Below are 23,585 nucleotides of genomic sequence, written 5' to 3' on the forward strand. Positions count from 1 at the left end.
GTGAAGTAATTTTAAAGTTTTATTAATTGATTAAGTCAGTAGGAAAAATTCCAGAGAGCATTGGAACCACTAGGCCCATCCTCCAGATATAATTTTAAATTACTATTACTCTAAATTGGTAGCGTCAGTTTTTGGCGAGTCAGTTTTTTTTATTTTAACAATTAAAAGTGGTGCTTTTAGGGTTTTTTGCCGTAATTAAACCTATAACTTACATTTTTCAATATCGAGTATTTATTACTACGACCACAGAGATATCTAACCTCATGTTTTTTCGTCCATTCGGTAAAAGGTTGCCTTGTGAACGGATGATATAATAGAATGAAATTGCGATGGCAACCAGATAGACGGGGTCTGTCAGATTCACATGCAAATGAATATCACCTGAATGGACAGTATGCATATATTGAATATTCATTGACCTACGTATTAGGATTTTACGATCCAAACAATATCAGCCCAAGTAAAGGGAATTTCAATAGGTTTTCAGCAACTAACAATTAAAAAAATAAAATAATAGTCTAGTAGTCTATGAAATGTAAAGCGTGTACATAAATGCAGGTCTTGTACCTTTGGTTTCATTAATCACAAGAGTAAGGTAAATTTACACTGTAGTTTATATTTCCTGACTGTTTAAAGCTCCTGGCACTGTAAAAACTTGCTCCTAAAAGTCTGTATGGTAAAATATTAGTACAAAACCTTTTGAGCAAACTAACATATGGAAGCTCTCTTATCTGTATCTTACTAGATACTTAGGTCAGCAGCGTATTGTTTTACATAAACTCTAGAAACCTCCCGTTACTAGAAGCGCTTATAAATTAGATAGTCCTGGCTACTCTAATTTTATTTCTCGGGGGAAAATAGGTCTGGAATATCTGTACATCGATTCATTTGTCCATTTGTAAGTTTATAGAAAAATCCAAATGTTGCGAAGTTGTCAAAAATGGGGCCAGACGGTTTTTTCGCCGTTGCAATTTCGCTCCACATTATCCAGAAGTATCTTGTCTCAGTTAGGTTCTAGGTTCTAGTCTGTGACAGACAATCTATACAACTGTTGGCACTCCCAGGTAACTAAAAGAACTCTAGAGTTATGGAACTTCAGACCTATAATTCCTTACAAATTTCTATACGATTTAACTGCTTCAAACCTACCAGATTTCCAAAATGTCTAGTGGTGCTCAGAGTCTTTTTTGGTCTTTAACTTCCAAACATTGTGGTTTAGAAAGTATAGCCTTATACATTATAGCCATTCTTTATTTTATAGATTATACGCTCAATACAGACGTTTGTTATATGTATGCCACTTTCTTTTATTTGGCCAAAACATTTAATCACAGTACAACACACGTAAAAATGCATAGCTCTGAAAGTTTACTTCCTCGATTAAAGATAGATACAAATTCAAAAACATCAACAAGATAAAATGTGTTCAATCGTTTACTGACACAAAATTAAGTCAACTTTTAGTATAACTAACACTGCGTTGGTAGATGTAAGGTACAAATTCTGTTACTGCTCTACCAGGTAGTAAAATTTGAGTACTAAGTCGTGGTATTACAAAATTCACGAAATTCAAACATGGCTGAGCTGGCATTTTGCTGACCCGGCCTCAATATTGTGTAAATAACTTTTTACTATGTTAGGTACAAATACTGATACTGCTGACAAAATTAGTACAAAATGAGTACTAAATCTTGGTATGATTTGATTAATAAAATTTCTACATAGCCGGGCAAGCGACATGGGCACTCAATAGCCGGGCAGGCCGGCTGCTAGAAAAGACAGGATCGCCTAGCGGTCACCCATCCAAGCGGCAGGCTCTCTCAACATTGCTTGACTCGGTTATTATTCGAAAAACGTCCTACATTGCGTAACTAAAAAATTTTTAATAGTCGGTAAACTATTAAACCAACTAAATATATTCTATACGATTCTATCTCCACTGCACGGAGTACTCACACTGATCGTACTTATACCTCATATTGAGGTCAACTTTTATGAGTTTTTCCTTTAATATAATGCTGATAAAAAGTGATCAAAGTATTAAGTTTTAAAGAATGGGGATGCTTTTGTTTACAAACATTGTTAGGGTAAAAGCCTTTTAGTAATTTTTAACACTGAACTGTAAGAATCAGTAACCTAAACAACTATTTATAAATCAAATAAATTATCATTTTTTATCATATACTACATCATTGCATGGGGAAAAAATTGGGATGGTTTACAATATAGTCCCTAAGCAAGTCCCTACTAAAGCAAGTAGGGACTTGCTTTAGTATATTGTAAACCAATATTTATATGTGTGTAAAAGTATTTGAGGTAGCATGAGCGAACAAGTCATTGCCCTAAAAGCTTATAAGGAAAGCAATACCATTGAAGCGAATTGCCTTCATTCCTTTCCTCTTGAACGGTTGATCCTAACACTTTACATAGAATCTGAAAAAGCTACATCCCACTTTTAACTGAACTATCTGGCCATTTTAACCGTTCTCTTTATTAGTATTTTTGAGAATGATATATTCATAAATTATTTTATGAAACAAAGTTGAATGTCACGACATTTCCAGCACATTTATTTTTGAATAATTAACTAATGAAGAAAGATGTTAAACTTAAATCCATGGTTACGTTATATGAAATAGTTTGTATTTCTTCACCCACTTGATCGTAACTTAATAATTTTACAATTTTAGTGTTTAAAAATATATAATATTTAAATAAAAAGCTTACAAGATACTGAATATAAATTATATACTCAGCGAATTAGTTAGTTTTACTCCTTGCGTTAACCATCCACCAAACAATCCATTTCAGGAGTCAAGTCACAGCATCAGATTTCAGATCCTGAACATAAAAAGAAGGTGAACTGGAGATGAAATCAACATTTACATCGAATAATCCCTTACGACCATAACAGCTTTGTGTGTATTTCAAATCTACAGGTCAGCTCGCTTTCAAAATATCTTGTGGGCAGATAGACAGAAATTACATTTTTCCAGTCCCTCGAGTGATGTCCTTTGCTAACGCTCAGTCTAACATTTCAGCCATAACTCTATAGCCCTCAACTATACCTAATATTATATTTATTATAATTGTTAGCTTTACATATTATATTGCTATATATTTTCAATCAAAACTATCGCAATTCCACATATCTCACGTTTCTCAATATTAGAAAAGGGTAATATTGAACTATTTTCATTTACTTCCCAGCCATCTGTCTATACATTACAGAAAATGATTGAAAACTACTCCAACTATATATATTTCTTCGAATATTGCCTATCAAATGACATCCAATAAAGAGTGCTGCACATAAAGGTGTTTTCCTGCTTATTAACTGTCATTCTTCTCCTGATTATCTTTCCAAGAATCAACATTTAGGAATTCAATATACAACGAACTGAGTGGTATTGGATACCTTATTACTTTTCTCATAGTTATATTAATACTAGCGTCGAATGTAATCCAAAACTCAGACACTATCATTACAGTCAGGGTTGTTGATGGATGTAACCATGGCAACTGCAGTCTGTCAGCTGATCGATGCATGACGTCACACCTGTTGCCCGCCATTGATGTTAGGCATGGCGCTGTTTTATCAATTTATAACAACCTTGAATTTAGACCTGCGTTAATGTACTTATACCCCAAACGGATTTAATACGGTATGCGATCAATAATTTGTAATATAATATTGAAATTGAAATTTCAGTAAGCCCAGACATTATCTTATTGGACATATTTTTATCCAATCACGAGAGTTATTAGAAATATTAATATACGTTTAATAATAGTGACTTTATCTTTGTATGTTAAAAATAGCTTTAAGTATTTAACTGAAAAATGAAACATGGTTTTTAATAACGATCAGTCTTTTTTTAAAGATGGAACATTTACTTATCATATGCTCCCAGCTTACTTTTGTAAGTTATCATTAGGGAACTCGTAAGAATAAATTAATAACAAAATTAAACATGTTTACTCGAGTTTCAGATACTCTACCCCATCTTCACACCAATGATGTCTTGTTGAAGGATTAAAATACTTACGTGTTCACACACTTCGTCGAGCATTTAAGTAATTGATTAAACATACACGCAAACACAAATGTACGGACCTGTATCAGACTTCATCACATTAATTAATCATTTATTCTGTCCTATTACTTTTGGAGGCAAACCAATGTTCGTACTCAGTAAGTTAATACATAGTACTATGTGATGGTACAAATACGCATAATATTTGTAATATTTAATTGGGAGCATCGATTTTGTGAAGTAAATTTAGTGCAAAGAATATCTAAGTAAAGAGCCTAAAATTTTTTTAGAATATCAAAAGATGTCTTTAAAGGTCATTCTGTTCCTTCGTGTTGAGAATCTTTAACACGTTCAGTGCGGGCCCCGCGGATCCGCGGGGTAAGCGGCGGCGTAGCAGTGCGCGCCACGCGGATCCGCGGGGCGTTGCCACAGTCTCGACTATTGCTCAGTGTGAGCCCAGCTCTCGGCCGGGACGGTTCGTACTCGTTGAGCGTGGCGTGTGGTTCCGAGTTGACCTTGACTTGTACTTCGTTTCTGTTTTCCCGCGTTTTTAGCATGTGCAAGTGATGCGTTCTTAGTGAGTTGTTTATTTATGTTGTACTGACATTGTACTATTGTAATATATTAGTTTTATATCGCATTTCAGGTGTAGTGACATTGTACTATTGTATTATACAAGTTTTATATCGCATTTCACCATGTCTGCCAACCGTGCTACAGAAAATAGTGCTACTGACGATGAAGCATCAGATGTGGATAGTGAATCCAGTGGAAACACTGCTGTTGACAGTTCGGGTAGTGATAGTGAAGATATTGTAATAAACCCTTCATGGGCTAATAATACAAATGGACTAAGACAAGATCCCTTTCACCGGAAACAATAGATTTGCTAGTAGATGTACCAGGTAATGGTTCACACCGATTGACTGGTTTTTTTATGTTGATGGACGATCCATTCCTCGAAAAAGTGTGCATTGAAACAAACAAATATGCTCTAGAACTATTTTGTGGACCAACAACAACTACACAATCTCGTGTCACAAAGATGGAAGGACATTGAAGTGGCAGAATTAAAAACTTTTCTAGGCCTACTTTTGCATACTGGCCTCAATTCGTCTCAACCGACTCCAGGACTACTGGAAAACAAATAGATTGTACAATTTGCCACTTTTTTAGAGAGTATATATGAGCCGAGATCGGTTCCTCCTCATACTCAGATGCTTACATTTTTCATCAGAAAATGGAAACGAAACTGATCGTTTGGCAAAGGTGAAACTAATTGTTGACCACTTCAACAACAAGATGGACGAAGTGTACTATCCATGTAAAGAGTTGTCACTGGACGAAGCCATGGTGTTGTGGCGAGGAAGATTGGTGTTTTCGCCAATATATAAAAGGTAAACGCCATAAGTACGGAGTGAAGTTATATTCTCTTACTGAGCCTTTTGGACTGACATTGAGATTTTTAATCTACTCTGGTAAAGACGGAGATTTGTCTGGTAAAGGTCATTCATCTAAGGTAGTGTTGAAACTCATGGAAGGTAAACTTGGAAATGGCCACTCCATTTTTTATGGACAACTTTTATAATAGTTTTGAATTGGCAGCTAAGCTTCTCTCTGAAAAAACCTACTGCACTGGAACTATGAGAGCAGATAGGAAAACACAATCGGCAGCAGTGAAAAAGCGCCCAGCTAAAGAAAGGGGAAAACACAAGCTCAGTAAGCAGAAGATATTATGGTCGGGAAATGGCGTGACAAACGTACTGTAATGTACGTGTCAAACGAGTTCGAAAATGAAATGGTCACGGTTGTGAACAAGAGAGGGCAGGAAATCCAAAAAGCCCCTGCCAATAGTGCAATACAATGCACACATGAAAGGCAAATCGACCGAGCGGACCAGATGCTCTCTTATTATCCTTGCGAGCGTAAAACCTTGCGATGGTTATAAAAAGATATTTATTCATGTGATGCAAATGATTAGTAATAAATGCCATGCAGCTTCACAATATGCATACGATTGACAAAAAACTCTCTTTGTACGATTTTAGAAGCAGTTTGATAGAGAGTCTTTTACCCCCAAAGCAGCAAGCTCCTCTCATTACTCCGCCAAGAAACCCAACCCACAAACTTGTACAAAATGAAGAACGGGATAAAAAGGGTGACAGAAAACGTAAAGATTGTAGGGTATGCTACAAAAATGAAAAAGAAAAGGAAGATGACAACATATACATGTTCTGTTTGTCCAGGTAAACCAGGACTTTGTGCTGTCAATTGTTTTTGATATATATCACAGAGGCCAGCAGTAAAAGCTATGCCCTCAAGACCTTGTAAATATTGTAAATAGTTTTATTTGTTTTTGTTTTTGCATTGTATAATGAAATAGTTTCAAATTGGATTGGTTTTTTACGGTAGCCACTCGCGTTATTAGACTTTTTAGCCGCGCTCTGTGTGACAAAACTCTTTCCGCGTGCTGACCCCGCGGATCCGCGGGTCAATCTGTGACGTCATGTAATCCGCCATTTTGGATCACGGACGTTATTATCTGCCCATAAATCTGCCTCTGATAGCAAATGGTAAGTGTATTAATAAATATTAGACTTTAGCTTCTGGTGCAATTTACATGTATTTGCCGTCAGCAGTCAACGTGTTAAAAAAACTTGTTAAAGAATTGAAGCATGTAATGAAATATAACGTTTCAAGAGGATGGCCTTCATATCGATTGAGGTAACACTTCTAACTCTTTCAGTACTATATTAAATTTTCCACACAGTAAATCTAAAATTGTCTCCATACAAAGCTAAGTACCCAAGTACCTAAGTTGTATCTTGCTTTGTTTATATAATAGTTGCGACAGATTAGTTCTGTGTAAAGCAACCCTTAATTGCAAGTTTAAAATCTAGTTAGATTCGTTAAGGGCAAAGGGAAAGGGCAAAGATTCTTTTATACATACCGCAAGGGTATCTTTGATTTTGGATAGGGCTAGGTTGTGATTCTCTTCTCTGCGACGTGAGTCATGTAAAACTGGAACAGTAGTAACTTTCGTTCACTATTCATGTGTAATAAGAATAATGGTTTAATGAGAAAATCGTATAGAAAATCGAAAAATCAAACATAGTTTCATAAAAATATTATACTATATGCTAATCTTTCTATTCTTAAAACATTACACAACTAGTTTGACTGTACTCCATGCTTGAATGCTTCATTTTATAAAAACTTATATGGGCCACTTTGTGTAATACGTTATTAGCTCTGTTACCTTTAAATTCAGAATACTTTCCATTTTAAAGCATCCTAATACACTAATGGATGGTACAGCAATGGAGAATCGCTTTCCATGTTTCATTGCAAATATTTGTGTGGGGTATTTTGAAACTACTGCCAAATCTACAATATTATATTTCCAAAGAATATTGTACGATTTTTGAGACGCCTTTTAGTATTTAAACATGTTAAAACCTAAAAGACCCCACCATTACATTTACAATTAAATTATAAAAAAAACAATCTTTTATTATTTTAAATAATTAAGTAACCAAACAAAATTTTAAATTAATATTTAAGGGAAACAAATGCATACAAATATATTTATCGTCAACAAATCTAGCAACCCAACTTTAAAAATAGAGCAAGTTTTAATTCTTTAATTAACTGTTTTCATCCAATGACTTTCCAATTTACCACTCTCTATAGACAACCGCAACAAAGAATTACAATGTATAACATAAATTGCTGTTTTTAACGGTTAAGCCACACAACTTATCGACAAAAAACTTAGAAATCAGTAAAAGAAAATTAATAAAACCTAGAACACTACCCAATTCAAGACAACAAACGAGAATTAATTTGTACTGTACACAGTAATATTTTAAATCAGTCACCGAAACCTTTTAAGAAACAAACAAATTCATAAATTAAAAAACAAGCAATGAATTATCACAAACATTAGAAATCCTAAAGAATATATGACATCTGAAAACAAATCAGGAATTTATAAAATTAAATAAAACGTCTGTGTTGTACCGGCATTGGTCAAAAAAAATTAAAATTAAGAAAATTATTTAATTTTAAAGGCTATTAAAAGGCTAGTAGAACTCTAAAATCTTCCATTGCAAAACATTGCATTGGATTTGGAAACATTCTCTATAATACAGTAACAATGTACGATGTTTAATATAAGCTTCAAATAATAGACGTCGTCTGAAAATTAAATCGTTGACTTTGATAGGCTTCAAACTGCTAATTAAATACAACTAAAATTTTTCGAATTGCTCCAAACATTTTCATACCGAAACGCACGAAACAAGTAACACCAATATTCCCGAAAAGGGGTATAAACCTAAATAGCCGCACAAGGATCTATTCATGTCTACTTTCTTAAAGTTAATGTTTCCAATAAAATAAAAATTTCCGTTAAAATCACTATTTTCGTCTTAAGATATAAGGTTATGTTACCAAACAGTTGGAAGCAATAATATAGTTTAGAAATAACATCATCACACCTTTCAGCTCGATTAAGCGTACAACCGTGTAGCCAAATGGCATGAATATAAAATGATTGAGATGTCTAGTACTTTACAGAGAAGATTTATTCTTACGAAACTGAAAATTACATCATATTTCGGAAATAAATATCTAGATTTTATACGCAGAATAGTAAAAGTTTAGTTAGTTAACGCCTCTATGTTATTAGGTTTAAAGTTTTTATTTTTATAGACACATGGCTAAAGTCATAATTAACATCTGCTCTCGATTCAACATCTGTCGATAACAGTTGACTCTTCACAGTGAGTCCTCGAGAATTTAATTGATAGCAAAGTTCCGGCACAGCGTGAAACGAAAAACTTAGGTGTTTGTTATTACTCCGCTCCCTGGTTGTGACAGATTTATCTGCAAAAGTTTAAAAACAATATTATAGTCAGTGAAGTTTTTTTTTTTCAAAATTTACACGTTTTAGATTTTATAGTGTAGTGAGGTAATGTGAAATAGTACTTCAATATGTGACATCACAGTATATCTGATGATTCTATAACTCATAAACACATTAACTACGAGGGATTATATCATTAAACATACAGAACTCATAAATTTAAATATTCTATTTCTTTATTCCAATCAATTTTCTGTTCTTTCCACTAATTCATAATATAACACGTAATGGAGTTGAATTTTATTCCATTCCAAACAAACATGAATATTTATGCAACAGTGACAATAAAATGAATGGTTCGCAGAGGAAAGAACAATAAAAGTTTTAGTGAAATGTTTCGGTTCAAGTAGATATCCTGCTTTTGCACGAACTGGGAAATTGAATATCGGACTTTGCCAATATGGAAAACTTGTGACACGTTTGCTTTGAAAACTTTATAGGATAATTATTTTCCGCACATATTTTCAACATCGATTTAAACTATAACCGGTGTTTGTATAGTTTCTTCTTTTTATCAAAACACATGTTGTATAAAAAACGCTAAAGAATATTCATTACATAAATTTCATAAATAAGTATATGATGTTGTTAATTATAACGTATGTTTCTATACAAGATAAAGTGAAAATTTAAATATTTCCTTGCTGTAGGTTACATCAGTTTGCTTTAAGTTAATATACCTTCATATCAAGACCAAAATCTATAAAATCTGTAATTGAGAAATTATTAAAAGAGTTTAGCGTCAAAATTTCTGTAGGTACATCAATACATCAATATTTAAAATGACAATGTGGTGACACACGTTCTACAGGTATCCAAATGTTGACAACACTTAACCACCGATTAGAAGTACTTATTTAAATATTAGTTCCTCTGTTATGAAATGATAGGAAAAAAGGAAATAAGATCAATTCAACAGCCAGACCTCTTTTACATAATTTCTTATTACTTCCTTGTGACCTTTATCCAGTCAAATACACTAGGTTACATAACCTAGTAAATGGGAGGATATATGAAACATTTATTTTTATGCACAGTTTATTTAAAATATATCTATAAAATGTGGCTACTTTTAAGTTGGTCATAGTAACGGAGGGGTTGGTTATATTTTTTTATCCACTCTAATATAGCTTTCTGTTCACGAGTTACGCCTTCATTACCAACATTACAAAAACATATTACTCATTATTTTTGTGAAATGTTTATATTTTCTATCTATCCATAGAAGAGGAAGGTATACATCACTATTAGAAGTTCTCAAGGTGTTATTTTTTTAATAAAATCAGGGATAAAAAGCTTTTAAGAAATTATAAGGCGATACTTTTTAATATAATTGTCTGAAATTGATAAGGGATAATTGATACTGTCATCGTTATGTGTTAAAATAATGGAAAAACAACTATTTAAGAGCTGATAAAATCGAAAAGTTAAGGTAAGGAATGCAAATGATATATCATTCCAGGCACCTTTAAAGACATAAATATTTACAAGCAAAGCCCAATACAACCAGGATAACCACAAACGAAAACTACGTACATAATTCCTGTCTACCGTTTCAATTGTAAGTGAAATACACGATTTAAGTTATATTTATAAAACAAAAATTAAAATGTCTACTAGGTTTTCGTATTGGAAAAATTAAATTAGGACATTATTTATTAACATTATTACAGTCCAAAAAACTAAAACTAAAATGCAGTTGTTCGACAACATAAACAGTACTCTATTCGTTCACAGGAATGCAAATTACACATATTCTTTATTTTTAAATAATTTTATTGTAATAGTGCTTATGCACTCGTGACATATTCTTATACCACCTGTTTCATCTGAATTATATTATGCTGTAGGCTAATATTGTAATAATAAGATTGCACTTGTATACTGAAACATTCAGGAAGTTGGAAGATGTAGCGAGCTTTGTTGTAACAGTTGCCAAGTAATATAGTATAAAATCGTTTAAGCAAGACATGGTTAGTAAAAAAAAACAGTGAAACAAAACTAGTTTATGATTTTGGCACATAAATAACTCCCAATCCATTCTGGTAAGATTGAACCAAATATAAAATTTAAGTTTATTTAATGAGTTATAATACATTTTTATTTACTGAATTTTGTGCAAATTTAAACTTAAGTTAAATTTAGACTTAAATTTGTGACCATTATGAGTTTTAATAACATATTAGTAAAGTTTTATGATAATTAACTTTTTAACAATTCTATAATACGAGTGTGTTTGAAAATAAAACAGAACTGTTTTTTTCTTTAATATAAATCTTTTTGTGTATCATATCTAGAGTTATGGATGTCTCTCTACGTATTTTCTTCCATGAATATAAATTTTTCATCTAAATTTGTTGTGAGTTAGGAAATTCTTAAAAAATCTGTTTTTTAATAAGATTTAATTAATATTTTATTTTTCTAGTGATCGAAAATGTTTTGACTACTTCGAGTTACTAAAAACTACGGAGCTGAATGTTCTATTATGTAACCAATCTCAAAAAAACTTTATATTAAAAATTTAACTGATTTAATATCAAAATAGATTATCATAATAACTAACATAAGTAAACCAATCAATTAAAAAATCAATATATGTGTTTCTTAACTAATTATAATGGAAACTTGAAATATCACTGTTTATAAAAGATCCATTCTTGTAGTTCTAGACTATCATACAACCAGCTACACACAATTCCAACTGACTAAATATTTAAATAGTTGTATTTAATGTGTAATTTTCTTTCTAACTGGAAACTATCCGTTAGAATAAATGTTCTTCATAGCATGTTCCACTAGTGTTGATTGTTTGGTGGGTGGGTAATGCAAAGAATGGAACTAGTTTACTAATTCGCTGAATATATAATTTACATTCAGTACCTTGTAGAGCTTTTTATTTTTACATTATGTATAAACACAAAAACTTGTATTGTAATATTGCATGTCCTATTCAGTTTCAAAGAAGTGGGTGAATAAAAGGAAACCATTTCAAATCACGTAATCATAGATTTAATGGATTTAATTAATACGTTTTTCTTTATTAGTTAATTATCCAAAACATGAAATGCTAGCAATTTTTTAACATTCAACTTTATGTCATAAAAAAGTAACTGAATAAATAATTCTCAAAAATACCACTAAAGAAAGGAGTTCAAATGGTCAGATACTTCACTTAAAAGTGGGAAGTAGTTTTTTGAGAATATATGTAAATTGTTAGGATCAAACGTTAGAGGAAAGGAATGAAGGCAATTTGCTTCAATGGGATTCCTTTTCTTATAAGCTTTTAGGGCAATGACTTGTTTGCTCATGCTACCTCAAATACTTTTACACATATATCAATATCGGTTTAGAATATATTAAAGCTAAGTAGTGATTCCAGTCTGTTACATATCGAGAAAGTTAAATCGTATCGAAATTTTTAAGGAATAATAATAAGGACGGGAGTTCCATAACCTAAGAATTTTCTTAGGCAGGGAAAGCCAAAAGTTTTGTTGACCATCTGCCACAGACTAGAACCTATAACCTAACTGTGACAGAATAATCGTGCATACTGTGAAGAAAACATTACAATGAACAAGATTTCCAGCTGGGCCTGTTTTGATTTTGATTTTCACAAAATTTGGAATCTTCTAGAAAGATAATGCCAAGTGAATTCCTATACTGAAATTCCAGAGCAGTTTTCTTAGAGAAAGAAGTATAGAATAGCCAGGATTATTTCATATATAATTCAGTTCTGAAAACTGGAGGTTACTAGAGCCTATATGAAGCAATTAGTGATCTTAGTATACAATAAGTAAGATAACAGGTGAGCTCCATATTTTAGGTTGCTTCAAAAGCTGTGCACTAATTTTATTCTATAGAGACTTTCAGGAGCAACGTAGTACATTGCCAGGAGCTTTAAAAAGTCAGAACGTACAAACTAAAGGGTAAATCTGCCTAAGTCTTGTGATTAATGAAAACAAAGGCTAAGACCAGCATTTATGTTCACGCTTTATATTTCATATATTACTATTATTTCTTAGTTGCTGAAAAACTATTGAAATTCCCTTCACTCGGGCTGATATTGTTTGGATCGTAAAATCCTAATACGTAGGTCAATGCATATTCAATAGATTCATTCTGTCCAGTCAGGTGATATTCATTTGCATGTGAACCTGACAGACCCCACCTATCTGGTTGCCATCGCAATTTCATGTTATATGTCATCTGTTCACGTGGCAACCTTGTATCTAATGGAGGAAACACTGAGTTGGAGATCTTAGAGCTCGTAGTATTAAATACTCAATATAGCAAAGTTGATTATAAGTTGAATTATGGAAATTAAACCTAAAAGGATCACATTTAGTTGCTAAAATAAAAATTACTTACGACGGTACTACCAAAATAGAGTAACAGCGATTTAAAATTATACCTTGAGGGTGAGCCTAGTTGTTCAAATTCTAATGTTAATTTTCAGAATGTTTCTTTTTATTATCGCAAAACTACTTAAACTCCAGATAAAACTGGCCGTTTAAGCTATCGTGGGACAAACGAGCTGACTTTACAAGTTTATTTTGACACTGGAACTAAAATATAACTAGTCGCCAGATAAAAATTGCGTGAAAGAAGTTATTTCTGACTACAAAATTATAAATCTTTTCAACTGAATGAGATATTGTACTAAGTAGCACTACAGTAACTCATAAAAATTGTCTTTAAATTTGCATTTATAAAGGAAATTGCTCCGAGTTTTGGAGCATTTATAAACCCAAAATTATCCTTAAAATGAATTTACTACAAGATAATTTTAAACGAATAAAGATTTACTGTGAAGGGGAAAATTATGCAACCTGCCCAAAATACTGAACTAGCTTCCCCGTAATATAGTGGCAAATATCCATCAGTATTTCAATTGTTAAACATTTTAAGATAATCATCTTTAAATAATGTTATTGCCAAAATATATGTATGAAAACACTAAGCAAAGTGACTTGCCTTATAGAATATGAATAGAGATGTAAAAATATACTTTATTTGCAATGCCATTCTTACTCGTAGATAATATTAAAACACTTAACTAGTCTCTTAGAAATCATTGTGACTTTTTCCATAAAGACTATATTTAATTCAATCGTTAAAGATGCGTTAGCTTTTCATGACTGTAACTTTAAGTTAAATCACACAAATCAGGTAATTCTTTAGCAGCAACCTTAGGGCCGTTAAGTAAGCACAGATCAGGATGAAGTAAGTTATTGATTTGACCATCCAAGATCCACAATCTTACTATCTGACCTGTATATAGGAAATAGGTTACTGTCATTGCGTGGCTGAATTTACGGTCTCAATTAAGCAGTAAAAACGCTTTTATAATGGTTTTTTACTTTTAAATATAGAACGCAGGTCAGCAAACTTCTACTCTCATCTCTGTCCTTGCCGACACTGTATAGAAACATCATTTTGGTGTTTATATAACTGTGATATTACTACACGCCAAGATGTTTAAAACCTTCCTAATATTTTTAGTATGTTACTCACAGTAACACAGTAATGCCGGACCAATACTCAATGAAACTTGATGTGTACCAAAATATAGACCATAGCATATATTCGTCGTGTACAAATAGTATTTATTAAAAAAAAACTAACATACACAAACACTTCGTAGCCCCAATTTGGGATAAGCAAAAACTTTGGGTTGATAATTAATTTAAGGTATATCATCAGTGTACATGATAACACAAAATATGTTTATGTATATTTAGCAAATAATACTAGAGACAATTCAAACATTTAGGAAATTATAAATTTATCTAAATATTTCTCACGTTATATTGCTTTATGATACTACTTTATTTGTCAAGTAAGGCAAAAGTATGTCTATTGCAGTATAATAATAATATTTCGTATAAACTCCAATGTAACGACATCTTGTATTGCTTTGTACAAATTACACTAGATACTGAAGGTGATTTAAATAATTGAAGACCTGGTTGGATAGTGTATGTTGAGATTTTTGCCTTCTTTTCTAAAAGAGCAAACATTGAAGGACATAAATGTAATGAATGTTGTGTAGAAAGATATCCTAAATTAATTTAACTAACACAGGTCTGTAAAGAACAATGGATATTTTAGTTACTTCTTCCTTAAACTAGTAACGGCTCGAAGTGAACCCAAAATGGAATTACATAATTTATTACATAATCGAATTAAACATCTTGTACGCAGGAAAGCAGGGGGGTTTACATGCGGAAAGCGAGTAAATAACTAAAATAGTAAGGAAAGGAATGCGTGAATCATCGAAGTTGTCTTCATTTGTCACACTCCAGACGATTCTGTAATGTTTCCTTCTCCCAAAAGGACTGTCTCAGGAACTGACACACTGAAGGTGACTGCAAAAAATAGAGTACACAACACAGTTCCCAGGAGTCAGAGTACTTTCCATCGTGGGTGAGGGGGGAGAAGCTCGAGAGAATTTACAAAATACACTTATCAAAAGTCAAGGGGGACTATAACAACGTCGTGTGTGTAAAAAAATAATCTACAACATAAATATTATGCAAAAAACTATTTACAATATATTGCTCCATACTTTAAGAGTTCTATACCCAACGATCAATAGCGTTTAGGAGACTCCAGCCCTAATGTTTTCCTCTCCTTCAAAAATTAAAGTCAGCTTCTTTACGTCTATTGAATATATTATTATAATTTATTGGTTTCAAAAGTTTATAGTCTGCTATCAGTTTGATCAACTCAAATCGATCAAATTTATCCCTTTCACAAGGTATAATTGCCCAGTTCGTGGAAACTGCAAATTGCTCTAAAATGCAGAAGGAATGTCACAACTGGCTACAGGCTCCACATGAAATAAATTATATCCTTCATATTAGAATGTCAATTAAATGTTAAAGCTTTCACCTCGTCTGTGGTTTCTGCATACAATCTGTAATTCATGAGGTTTTTATTATTTGCTTACACTTCTAGATTAAATAAAGCAATAAACTGCATAAAACTAACTGGAGATAAATTTCATTTCGTATTTTCAAAATTATATTAATTCGATTATAAAAAGTACAAAAATATTTTACAAATTAAAGAATTGACAACGTTAACGTCAAGTTTCATGCAGGCAAGATTTGTGTTCGTCCAGTTAAAGAAAGATATGTTTATTTTAAAGTTAGAGGGCAATATCGCGATATCTGTAAGGCATCATTCAGGATCAGGACTCTAGGAGTATTTCCTTCTATATAAGGCTATGTCAGTAAAAACATAATTCAGCGACGTTTGTTGCAAGCAAAGGCTGTTCCTTACATCAGAGAGTAATACTAATTCATTCTTATCAGCCGTGATGTTAACAGATTAAACAAGAGTTGAAATAACCTATAACTTCTAAAGACTTTTGAAGAAAATATGTCACGTGTTTATATAAATACATGCTGTGTTTGTATATACATGAAAAATCAATGACAGTGGTTTCCCTAGTGTCTAATCAATCATTAGTTGTTAACTAACTGTAATTGTTATGTATGCATTTTCAACGTGGTGAAATCCCATGTGGATTTTTAATTAAAGTCACCGTTCTCTTAAGGGAGTTAATGGCAGGTTTCATGCTCACACTTTTGTAATATTAGAGTCATTACCAAATTAACTATATTTAATCAAACTTCGAGATGTAAAACTGTGTGAAATTGTGGGGCTTTCCAAACATTTAATATAATGACATATACCACAACCTTCATAAATACAGATTCCATATTCCATTTATGTAAATAATTAATATTTTGTAATTAGTTTGATTATCTATGGCTATCGTACCTTTCCATTTGATTTTCAGTGGTAGTTTTTGACACATATCTTATCTATTGCTTCTAAATTTATTATCCATATTTAGAAACACGCAATGTGAACTCTAAAGTACCATATAACAGAGATTTTCTAAAATACACGTCCAAATTAGTTTAGTTGCTTTTACGTGACTTATTGAAGACCGGATTAAAAACTGCATTTGCGTCGGACCCCAGAATAGCACACAAACACAGATAACATTAGGAAATAAAATACAATTTTTGAACAGTTCTAGTACAAAGATACATCATATATTATCCTTAGATTTAAGATATAGAAATCTATAGCATTGCATTTATATTGCAGGATTAAAAATACACAAAACATGTACAAGAGCGTTTCGCACACAATGTTTTTTTTATATACTCTTGTCTAATATATTTGACTAGTTATGACAATGTTTTCACATCGTGAGTTGAATTTAAAAACAATCTAAATATTCATATTCATTACGCACAAATTGAAATATATGTATATTCGTTTTAATGCATCTGAATCGAATGAAATATTTGTAATTTAAAAACATATAAATACATTCAAACTAGGCTTTAATTTTCATACTGAAAAGCCAGAAAATAGATAAAAGCCAATTCTCATGAGAATTGTAATCACTTTTTGTTCAGTTTTGGATATTAATGACGTAGGTCTTTGACATAGAAAACACGATAGTTTGTTAATTTATTTATTGCTGAAATAAGTTATAGTGAATGAATAAATATGATTGGTTGCAATTATTGTTTCATAAATTTATGTGTTTTTCAATTGATGGTTGATTGTGTTTTTAATATTTTTTGTGTCGTCTGGTTAAAAGTCCAGATCATACAGAATATTACAAACGAATATAGCTTTTAAAAGTGTTCAATATATCTAAGAAACAAATTATAGCTGGAATAACATCCATTTTAGTTTTAAGTTGAAATAAATTATGAAAAAGCCAAGAATAGTGCGGCCATATCGTGAGGCGAAACAGTGTGGAAGGGAACGGGGAAATAGTGAGTAATATTTTTACAGTGACCTGTGGAGCGTATTGATCCGCCAGGCCAAGATACAGGTGGCCCACTGGCAATTGTTTAAAATAAAATATCGCAAGACGCACCATTGAGGAACTACAGTAAGTATACGTTAGTAATTCCTTCGAGTGAGCTGGGTAATATTCAGCAGTCAGTAACCATGTACTTACTGTAGCAACTTGGCAGGTTGCATGTTACTCATGTAATTTGACTTGATGACTACTTGCCCTGCAGCAACCACCTGCCGCATTGTTCTACTCGTATAACAACGAACATCAGACTGTTACTCTGTGTTTTCACTGTTTATTGCATCGAAATTAGGAAAAAAACTAATGTTTAATACATTCAGTTTTGTAATAAATTAAGGTAGCCTAAAGGACTAACCAATTATTTCCGGGGGTTTGTATATCGCCTTGGTGAATGAATAAATGGGGCGTGAAACAACTGTAGACTTTTGTTACTCCAGAAATATTTTGTTACTATTTTAGTAAGTATTTGCAATATACAAATTGCTGATCAAGGTACCTGATAGATCTTGAAGTTATATTGTAGCGATGCGATAACTGCTATGAAAAGGAGAGTGGTTATATATAGAAATTTTTTAACTTACAAAAACAAATTAGTAGAACCCAATGCATGCAAAATTTCAAGTCTATAACTTATTTCATTCGTAAGATATCCCATAGACAGACATGTATCAAAAAACTGTAATTATTTCCACAGACAATAGAGGCAATTCTGTAAACCTACTGTGTGGTTATGCTTCAATGACATTCAACGAAATTCTGTAGTTGAGCATACATCATCGTAAAATATATTCTTGTCTATGTATTAATTAAGCCCCATGCAAATTTTGGAATTTTAAACAAGCTATATTACCACGTGAAATATTTACAATTTTGGCACTTAACTTAGTTTTTATACCTTAGTTAATTAATAAACGTTCCATAGAGACCTTACAACGACGCAGGAGTGCGCTAAATTCAATTTTTGTAGGCTATTTAAAAAATAACCGTATTACTTTTTATTTTTACTATATGGATAAAACTTGAATATGTTAAAGTCTCATATGATTTTACTCAGTTTCTTACAAATTTATTTATTTTATCATTTCCTCATTCTCATCATGGTTACCCATAAGACCAATGTAAAAATACCCGCCACCTCTAAGCTAAATAACATGGAGTGACATGTACCATCATCAAAGTTAGTATGAATCAGTATAGAAATAAAGGTTCTTACAACCGTTTAAGTCTGCGTGACATTTCCTTTTTGACTGTAGTACGGAGGGACAGACAAAGAAGAACACAGATAGAAATAAAATTTATTTAGTATTACTTCGAGTGAAATCTGTTGCAGATTACGCTTGACAAAATGTAAAAGTCATTGAAGTATCCATTGTTGTATTATTCTCAATATCTACTCACAACAACAAAGTTTTTGCATTCCAAATACAATATGACAATATTACTACCATCATTTAAGAGATATATTTGCATAAACACAAAAATATATTAAAACTTGCTAGTTTTACATTCAATCTCAAAAGATACGTAATGTTAATCATTATTATTAACGTTTTATCAATTCTGTACTTTTTATTTCAATTAAGCAACTGGCAAGTGATGCTATATAACAACAGTAATACCACAAATAATTAAACCACCTTCAATTTACAATGACATTACTTATAAATCAACCCCACTGAATATATTGCTACACTGACCACACTTTCTCTAAGGCACTTTTGGGGTTCACATCCTTTCTAGTGGTTCATTCTACGAAACATTTAAAAATTTTTAACCAGATATATTCCTTTTACACATATAATTTTCAATAAGCAAAATTATTAAAATCTTTAGATACATTAATAATTTCTTTTATTTTCATAACACGATATGTTAAGACTTGAATAACGATAATCTTGTAATTCTGTTTTCCAGTTAAGAACATAAGATGTTTAGATTTAGGTTTTTAGCAGATAGATAATATTAATTATTTTCTGCTATAAATAAAATTTTACAGTGCGCTGGCCCTGTAATATTTGGTTTCGGTAGCTTTGTTATCAATTTAGTTCAAAACTCGACGAGTTTTAACATCCTTTGTGAACATCTAAACGATCAATTTTCCCTTTCAGGCAAAATAGTAAGATTGAGGATCTTTATATGAACAATTAATATCTCATCCTCCCCAGCTCTCCCTTAACGGCCCTAAAGGTGCTGGTAATGTTTGTCTAACTAGACTTCAGAATTCGTGTTGTCTAACTTCAACAATGATATTTCAAAGCTAATGTCGCCGCCGTATTGATTTGACGAAATATTGCCTTTTTGGAAATAACATTTTTTAATAAGTCTGGTAATATTTTTCTTTTAAAGTGATGTATAAATAAAAATTAAGCATAATACATAAAATAAAAGTTGTACTTATAAATTCACGTAATAAAATTTTATCTACGTTAAATGCTTAGAAGTCGTGTTGAAGATTTGTTATCAGATTACGAAGAAGTTAATACAGTATCTAAGGCAGTTTAATTAATTTTTTTTCCTCCCAATTAAACCTGTCTTAGTGTAAAATGTTCTTGGAGTAAATTTATTTTAGAGACACTTGTTGTCGGTTGATTTATGAAAGCTGCAAATGCAGAGCAATTTCCCTTCCCAATGTAAATGTAAGGAAAATGCGAATTGCGAGGAGTTATTGCAAAGCTACACGGAACAGTATCTCAGTTAAAAAGCTTTATAACGCTGTCTTCAGTAATAATTCCTTCCGCAGATCTTCTGCATGGAACTAGTTGAATTTTGCTTAATATAGACCTCTCCAAAATAATAAACATAAAGTTTTAAATTAAAATTAAAAAGGAACTTAACCAATTTTTCCAGAGGTTGAATAATTTTGTACGACTGAAAAACAAGTATCCTGAAAGATAAGATTAGGAATTAATTTGACATTCCCAGTAAATACTGCAACCATAAGGAAATGTGATGGCTGATACCGCCTGAGCCATCAAAGCTACATTCTTAGAAGGAAGTAAGAGATTAAAATATCTGATCTAAAGATGAAAATAGGTTCACTGTCTGATACTGACTATGCACTAAAGCACACTTACTCGATATATTATACTTACACAATCTTCTGCGCAACATGCTTGTAATTCTTCCTCATACATACCTCTTATACGAATATTAAATTAGGCTCCATTTAACCTGGATATTCGCACTGGATCAACCCTTGCCACCATATCTATGTTATGTTCAGAATGTCTATTATATTTAAGGAATCGTCGGTTAAGGCTAAAAATAAAAACCTTTATTTGCTTTTATATTATGACATGATATCTTGCATAATAGTTGTTGGTCAGTAAATTTTACAAAATTTATCTTGTATATATTAGGGATCTTTTATAGTATAACTTCTAATGAACATGGTTATTAGTATTATGTACCGATGGTTTAGGCATCAAGCTGGGCCGGATTTAAGTTTATTCCTGATCAAATAAAGAACCAAACCACTTATTTTTATAAAACTAAATAATCCCCTTCTGTTCAGTATCTAATTAACAGCACAATTAACTCAGCTGGCTGGATTATAATGCGTATAGATTGAAGATTTATAAAAAAAGAGTAGTAAGAGAAGAATATATATCTCTTACTAATATCTTTTATTTGTAAACAACACCTATAAAATTAAAAATTATTCTAATACACATTTGACTCACGTCAGATAAGAATCAGCAGGTGGTAGATTTTTGTGTAAAATTGTTTATGAGAATTTGGCATAATCATACACCAAAGACTTTTATTATTTTATTACCAAAACTTTAGCATTCAGTGAACTCTGTTTTAATAAAACCATCCATGTGGAATATATTTTTCTCTACTTAAGATTTTACATACAGATTCTTTATTTAATATGTTACTTTTGTTACAATAATTATGACTTAACTACCCAACATTTGTTAAAAAACGACGACAGAATATATTTGCACAACAAATTAGTTATAAATTTAATTTCAAACAATAAATTAAATTGATCAAATATACCCTTATAAGATATGTAATATTGCTCTGCTGTTCATGGAAACTGCACATTACTCTAATATGCAGATTCCATGTCATGGCTGGCTGCAGGCTCAACATGTATTGCTCTTTAAAAAATTATATCCTTCATATCTGAAATTCAATGAAATTAGTATAGTTGAATAGTATGTGGTTCATAAATATTATCGCCTCAAACTGTACCACATTTGCTAATATTTTTAACTTAGATTAAGAATTAAGCTATGTAATAGGAACCACCTTTAATGATGGTAAATTTAATAACTCAGGCACAAATAAATAAGAAAAGAGTTTTCAAGTGAAAAGATATATAGCTTTAACTCTGGATCTGTCCAGCGCTCATTTCAATTAAAAATTATAAATACCTCTGCCTGCTTCTTAGATGAACTGTGCGATGCTCATCATTTAATTTATAATACTAAATAAATAAATGTGCTATCCAACTTCTCTGCTATTTCAAGAATACAGTTTAAATATTTTTGCTTTAAAAAAGTGGATTGGAAATATTATTTGTTTTTTTTTTACTTTTTTTAAATAAAGATTAAAGCAAATAGAGCTCAGAATAAAAACTATATTTAAAAATATTATTATGAATTATATTAAAACACGAACTCTAAAAGTCGTGGTTTTTATAATTCATAAACATTTTTTTGGAAACAAAGTGTTTTTCAATTTTTTATTTCAATTTAGATATGCTATTCCTAGATTTTTACAAGTAATTTTGATGGATTTAAAGTCTGATTTAACTCATTTTCTAACAAATGTTAACTAGGACATATATTACCAATAATTACCATTATTGTACTGATTGAATATCTTTATTCGATCTTCTTCTAGAAGCAATCTGTAAATGTTTGTAACATTCAAAAAAAGTGTTTTGGGTAAAAATAAACGCCTTGCTTGTTAGTAAATAAAATTCCAAAGCGAGTGATTTCCCTCGTGTCCAATCAATTAGTACGTTGGCAACTTAATATTTGTGTTTGTAGTTTTTAACTTGATAGAATCATGTATGGATTCATCATTTAACACAGTGAAGCGTTAAGTGAGTTATCGCTCTTCATTACACTCACACATTATTAAAACTTAAATTAACACCAAACTAAAGGCATGTATCATAAATCAAATTACAAAATATAAAACTACATTATATTGTACTTTTTCCAAAACTCCTAATATAAGCGATCTAATAAAACATACATCCTAATGGTCCCTGTTAAATGCAGATTGTGTAATGAATTTTTTGCTTGTTTGGTTATTCATGGCTATCGTATTTTTTTTGGAAACCCAAAATTGCTCCTTGTTGTTTTTAAAATTGAGCCCACAAACTTTGCAAGTAAATTCATTTTCTGTATTTACAAATAGTCAACATAAACACCTACATGTAATAGTTAATTTCTAAAAATAAACGTCCTAATCGGTGAAGACAATTTTCGTGGCTTCTCAAAAACAATGTGGCTGCGAATCACAATTTATTGCGGTAGACGCGGACTCCAGAACAGCACAGCAGTTCTTACAAAATACCAAAATATAGTACACATTTTATAATGTTTAAATACAGAGATGCATATTCTATTGTCCTACAGAACAAAAAACCTGATTCATAATCAGTTTTAAACATCGAAACCTACTCATTATTTAACGCATCTATTCAAACTAAAGTATTTACCTTAAGGAGCATGATTTTATGTATTGCAGATTAGACCTAATAAACATAACTAAATATTAAACGCCGTTG

Source organism: Homalodisca vitripennis, chromosome 5 (assembly GCF_021130785.1).
Source record: "Homalodisca vitripennis isolate AUS2020 chromosome 5, UT_GWSS_2.1, whole genome shotgun sequence".
NCBI lineage: Eukaryota > Metazoa > Arthropoda > Insecta > Hemiptera > Cicadellidae > Homalodisca > Homalodisca vitripennis.